Genomic DNA, 6404 nt, shown 5'->3' with positions numbered 1-6404 from the left:
GGCAAGAATATTGGAGTGGGTTGCCATGCCCTCCTCCAGGGGATATTCCCAACCCAGAGATCGAACCCACGTCTCTTATGTCTCCTGCATTGGCAGGCAGGTTCTTTACCACTCACACCACCTGGGAAACTCCAATTTGTAATATAAGGCTCCCCCCAAAGAAATCTCCATGCCCAGTTTCAGTAAAGAAATTTGCCAAACATTTAAAGAAGAATTAATACCAAGTTTACATAATCCCTTCCAGAAAAATAGAATAGAAAGAAACCCTTCTCAACGTGTTTTTATGTGGTATTACTATGATAAATATTAAACCAGATAAAGGACTGTACAAGAAAAGGAAAACTGCATACTAATATTTCTCATAAATTGAGATACAAAAATCTTTAGTGAAATATCAGTAAACTGAATCCAGCAATGTATAAAAAGAATTACATGTCATGGCCAACTACAATGTATTCTGGGTATGTAAGGTCTGGTTCAATAGTCAAACATCAATTAATGTAATTCAATATGTCCATAGACTATAGAAGAAAATCATACGATCTTATCAATTGATGCAGAAAAAGCATTTGACAAAATCCAATACTTATTTATGATAAAAATTCTCAGCAAATTAGGAATAGAGGAGAATTACTTTAATTTCATAAATAAAATGCACCAAAAACCCTGTCACTAGTATCATTATTTTAAAAGTGAAAGACTGAATACTTTCACCATTAAGATCAGGAATAAGGCAAAGATACCTATTCTCACCATTCTTATTCATCATAGCACTGGAAGTTCAAGCTAGCCCTCTTCAGTCTGTCTAAAACAGGCCTTATATTGGCAATAGGGTTGGGAACCTGGGAGTTATCATAGGAAAGAAACACACATGCATTTGGAAACTAGCGAGTGGGTAGAACATCTGAGCTGTGTGGACTATAGAGGTGTAAACGGGTGGGAGAGTTGAGCATGTACTAGCAAACTGGAAGTGTGCGTTAGTCACTCAGTCGTGTCCGACTCTTTGTGACCCCATGGACTGTAGCCCACCAGGCTTCTCTGTCCAAGAGATTTTCCAGGCAAGAATGCTGGAGTAGGTTGCCATTTCCTTCTGCAGGGGATCTTCCCAAACCAGGGATCAAACCCAGGTCGTTCGTACTGCAGGCAGATTTTTTTTACTGTCTGAGCCACCAGGGAAGCCCAGCAAACTGGAAAGACCAGAATTCTTTCTCCCCATATAGGAGACACAAAGCTAGTGTCCTGGGTTACAAGTCCCCCCACCCCCAAGTCTCCAGCAAATTGCTCAATGAATCACAGCAGCAAAACTCCGTTCTGTGCAGCACAGCAAAAATGGTGACTCTTTGCACCTAAAGAGCAATTGTAATTTTATCAGGCCAGCTGGAGCTTGTTTTTGAGTCTGTGGAAAGATAGGAAGCTTTCAAACAGGAAGTTGGGATCTGGTTACAGTGAGAAATCTGTAATTTTGTTCATGACTTTAGAGCAGAGGAATGTTCTGCTGGGAAACAGCATTGCTGCAACAAAGTCTAAATTTTATGTATGTATGTATATGTGTGTGTGTATGTGTATATATATATATATATATGTTTAGGCCAATTTGGCTGCTTAGTGCTGGTTCTTATTCTCAAAGTTTGAGTGTTATCTTTGTTTTGGCCTAAGAAAAACTCCGTTCCCTTATTTAGTGAAGCTGTCTTCTTCCCGGGTGGCTTAGTGGTAAAGAATCATACTGCAGTGAAGGAGGCATGAGTTTGATCCCTGGGTCAGGAAGAGCCTCTGGAGGAGGAAATGGCAGCCCACTCCAGTATTCTCACCTGGAAAATCCCACGGACAGAGGAGCCTGGCAGGCTACAGTCCATGGGGTCTCACAGAGTCAGACACGACTGAATACACACATCCTCTTCCCTGGGACAGTCTTCAGGATCCCCTTTCAAGTTTAAAGCTCAAAACTCTTAACTGGATCTCAACACTCCTAGTTTTTTTCAGAAATCTCTAAACTTTCCTCTGCCTCCTCTCATATTTCCAACATCAAGTCCTGGCATTTTTGTCTCGGAAATGGTTCTTAAATGCATGATCTGTTCCCCATTAGGATAGGCATGACCCCAGTTCAGATCCTTACCATCTCTTCTCTGCACCCGTTTCCTGCCTCATCTCCTGACTCAGTAAGTCTTTCTCCACCTTGCTGCCAGCGTGACATTCCCAGGACACACATTTGATTGAAGCATTTCCCTGCTGACATCATTCCTGGTGGTTTCTCATCCTCAACTGTGCCATTCAAAATGTGCTCCAGAGGCAGGGGCAGCCAGTCTGTTCATGATAAGTAAGTGCAGAAATGGAGAGCAAGCATTTGGAGACTATAAACATTTGACATCGCCATGATATCTGAGCATGTGATGAGTGGACTTGTGTCACTGAACAGGGTAAATACAGGATGCTTCCGAACCCACGTGATGAATCACAAACCCCATCCTCCTTTTGGCCTGTGACATATTGGGGAATAAAAACCAGCAACTGCCTCTTACCATAGATGGTTCAAGAAGCCCGGTGCTACACGATAAAGTCCAAAGACTACCCCAAATCCTTCATGATCTGATCTTTGGGTTTCTTCCAACGTCTTCTAGACTCCTGTACCTAACACCCCTCTTCTGTGAGGCACCTTGACAATTCTTCTAGTCTTATACACATATTAATTCTTTCTGACACACCATTCCCTGCCTTGTCTCTCTGGAAGCTTTCTCTCCTCTTTTGAAAAGAAAGTGAAAGTGTTAGCCTCTCAGAAATATCTGACTCTGCAATCCCGTGGACTATGGTCCACCAGGCTCCTCTGTAGTCCATGGAATTCTCCAGGCAAGAATGCTGGAGTGGGTTGCCATTCCCTTCTCCAGATCTTCCTGTACCAGGGATTGAACCTGGGTCTCCCACGTTGCAGGCAGATTGTTTACCATCTGAGCCACCAGGGAAGCCCACTGTTTTGCTAAAACAACTCCTATGAAGGCATTTCTGATGTCATCTTGGGGTCACCAGCGCACATAAACCTTCCTTGTGCCCTTCTGCACTACCCAGTATTCAGTCACTCAAGTTTTTTTTTTTTTTTTTTTTGCAATGCCAAATTCAGGATGAATAGAATAAGACAAAATTCCTACCATCAAATGCTTGCCAGTCTCATGACTTTTCTGTGTATTGTCTGCTTGCAGTGGCCATGTCTGGAGCATCTCTGAGTCTCCAAAGCCTCTGGGCTGTGAACATATGAGGGACTGAAGTTGGAATTAAGACTGATAATGATGGGTGAAATGGCTTCCCTGGTGGTGCAGTGGTAAAGAATCTGTCTGCCAATGCAGGAGACACGGGTTTGATCCCTGGTCCAGGAAGATCCCACATGCCAAGGGGCAGGTAAACCCATGTGCGCCAACTACTGAGCCTGTGCTCAGGGCCTGGGAGCCGTAGCTACTGAGCCCTTGCGCCACAGCTACAGAAGCCTGCTCACCCTAGGGCCAATGCTCCACAGTAAGAGAAGCCACTGCCAGAAGAAGCCCGAGCGCTACAACTGGAGAAACACCCACACAGCAACGAAGACTCAGCACAGCCAAAAATACAAATACAAATACCTATTTTTTGCATCTTTAACACTCTTGGTTAATCTGTCTGGGCTTCCATTTCTCCTTTTATCACACTTAGGATTTGAACCATACGATGCCTGCATTTCCTTTTAACCTCAAATACTGTACTCTAGGGGCTGCCAGGTGGCGCTGCGCCTGGTCAAAGAACGTGCCTGTGCGTGCAGGAGACACGAGATGCCGGCTTGATCCCTGGGTCTGGAAGATCCCCTGGAGGAGGAAATGGCAGCCCACTCCAGTATTCTTGACCGAAGAATCCCACGGACAGAGGAGCCTGGTCCATAGGGTCACATCCTACACAGTCCATGGGATCACAAAGTGTCGGACACTCCTGAAGCGCCTGAGCACACACACACGTGCATTGTCCTCTAGAGGCAGAGAATTCACATCACCAGAACTCACTGCCTCCAGACGCCCCTAGAAGATGGTCTTTATTACCCCCTACCCGTGCATCCTATACCAGTTCCTCAGACTCTAAACACAAAAGTTGACAACCACAGGAATGTACGTAGTTCTGTTTTCCTAAGACTTTTCATCAGGTCTTTCTTGATATCAACATCTTTTTGGTGATAATGATCTTTCAGTTGCTTGTAGCCAGGTGAATAAAACAGAAATAAAACAAGAACTTCAAACTTGGATTTTTTTCTCCTGACGTCTTCACTACGTGTTGTTGGGAAATTGAGGTGACAAGAAAAGGCATGTTTCAACAAAAACAGGGCATACGCTCACAGGCCTGGCAAAGATCATCTGATAGTCATTCACATATGAAACAATAGATCTGGAACATCTCAAACAAATTACACTGGAAATGAGTTGGTCTTGTGGGTAATCCAGTCCAGGAAGTTCCCATTACATCTACTGAGGTCAGAGATCTTTCTCTTCTCTCCATTCTATCAGATTTCACAGAAATACAGGTTAAAATATATTTTTCTTTTAGATCAATTGTTCTTTTGTTGTTTTCAGATCAGATCCAAGTCTCTTGTATCCACAAGACTTCCAAGCAATAGATAATTCTTTCTAGACCTTATCCAACATCTGATTCTCGATTTGGAATAAACAAGTTCTATCAAATGAAATTCTTCCATTGCTTATATTTGATATTGTTAATGAATTGATTTGACTCCTCTTCTGTGTCACAGCAGTGTCATGATCAGTCATCATTTTCCACTGCGTTGCTGTCTGGAAAAATGCACAGCATGCTTTAAGAACACAGTCTCCCTTCTGAGCCTTCCTCTTGTCCAAAACACATATCCCAGCCCTTTCATGTCTGGCTAGAACTAACACACCCTTCAAGTTTCAAATTAGATACCACTTCCCTGGCATCCCTTTTGTGTTTCCCAAGCTGGGACAGATAACATTCTTTCTTGTTCCCATAGTATCCTTGAAAACCAGTGTTTGAAAGAAAAGGGATAGGAATGCAAATGTCAAGTTATACCTAACTTGGTAGTGAGCAGAGCAACTAGAATGCCTTCATGTTGAGGTGGTCTACCCGAGTTCGGTCTAATTTTTAGAAGAAAAAAATTTTAAATTAGCAAAGACTGGAGAGCCTGGCATCTTTATTTTCTCAGACGATTCTTCTCAGAAATACTCAACTGAGTCAAAATAGCTACTAAGATGCTCAAAGATGCTGCAAGTATAATTGCTCTACAGTGGGGGAGTTGTATCACTGGGAATGCCACAGTTACGTGAAGTCCTTAAATAGTGTGCTGTAGAGGCTTTCTAAGGAATCAGACATGAATTCATCCAATACATCACTTCTCTTTTAGGGTACCTCACTTCTCTTCTCCCCCCTCCCCCGCAAAATAACTCCCCATGATTTTGGCATGTGATTCTGGGATAGCAATTCTTCAACCCAAGACCACAAGAGAGAATGATGGAGCTACTGGTCTCTGGGGCAAGCCTTGCAGAGACGTCTGTCCCTGCAGAGCGCCACTGTGTCTGTCCTCATCTTTCAGATTCCTTTCACTTTAATTGACAGTACAGACCTCCCCCCCACCCTCCCTCTCCTTCCCTGGTGCCATATCCAGGGGCCTGCTACAGCATTAGTGTTTTCAAAGCAATATTCCCAGCAGGAGTTCCCAGAGCAGACTACACACCCAGGAGGAAGGAGATAAAGGTCTGAAAACTCAATTTTAATTGCATTTGGATTTGGGAAGCCTGTTTTGATTAACAAGTTACACTGTAACAGCATATCTCTTCTGATTTAATGAAAAGGGTTTTTTCTCCCTCCTTAAGAAAGTGAAAGAGGGAGTCAGATAACTCCAAGACGCCCCCACCTCTAACCCCCAAGCAATAATTTGATTCACTCTGGCTAATTTGAATGCGGAGACTGCGACAGACACCAAAAACCTACTTTCAAAGGACTCTGGCGCCCTCTGCTGGCAACTGGTGCTGAGACCAGTAACACGGAAAGGACACGGAGTATTAATGTTTTCTACTCCATTCCATTCATTTAATGAACAAGGTGGGGATGAAGAGCCTCACTCAGTGAAGCTTGTTAATAGGAATTGTATGCGGCCCAAGGACACCGTACCAGGTCAGGAAACCTCTTTTTTTGAATACTATGCATATCTTCCCTAGGTATGGCCTTCTACAAACTATTGATCCCCTCCAGTCTCGGTTTCCCATCTCAGCAAGAGGACAACAGATCCAATGACCATTCTTTGAACTGCGTTATTTACCTGGTAGTATTTTGCTGGCATTGCCTTCCTCCTACTGATCATTAAGGTTGTTGGGATAATCAAGTTATCAGGGCTGATGGGTTCCCGTTTCTTACTTACTGTTCTATGAGTTAGG

The sequence above is a fragment of the Bos taurus genome, chromosome 14, assembly GCF_002263795.3.
Source record: "Bos taurus isolate L1 Dominette 01449 registration number 42190680 breed Hereford chromosome 14, ARS-UCD2.0, whole genome shotgun sequence".
In the NCBI taxonomy this organism is placed as follows: domain Eukaryota; kingdom Metazoa; phylum Chordata; class Mammalia; order Artiodactyla; family Bovidae; genus Bos; species Bos taurus.
The sequence above is the reverse complement of the archived record's forward strand: the minus strand, read 5'-3'. Positions refer to the sequence as shown.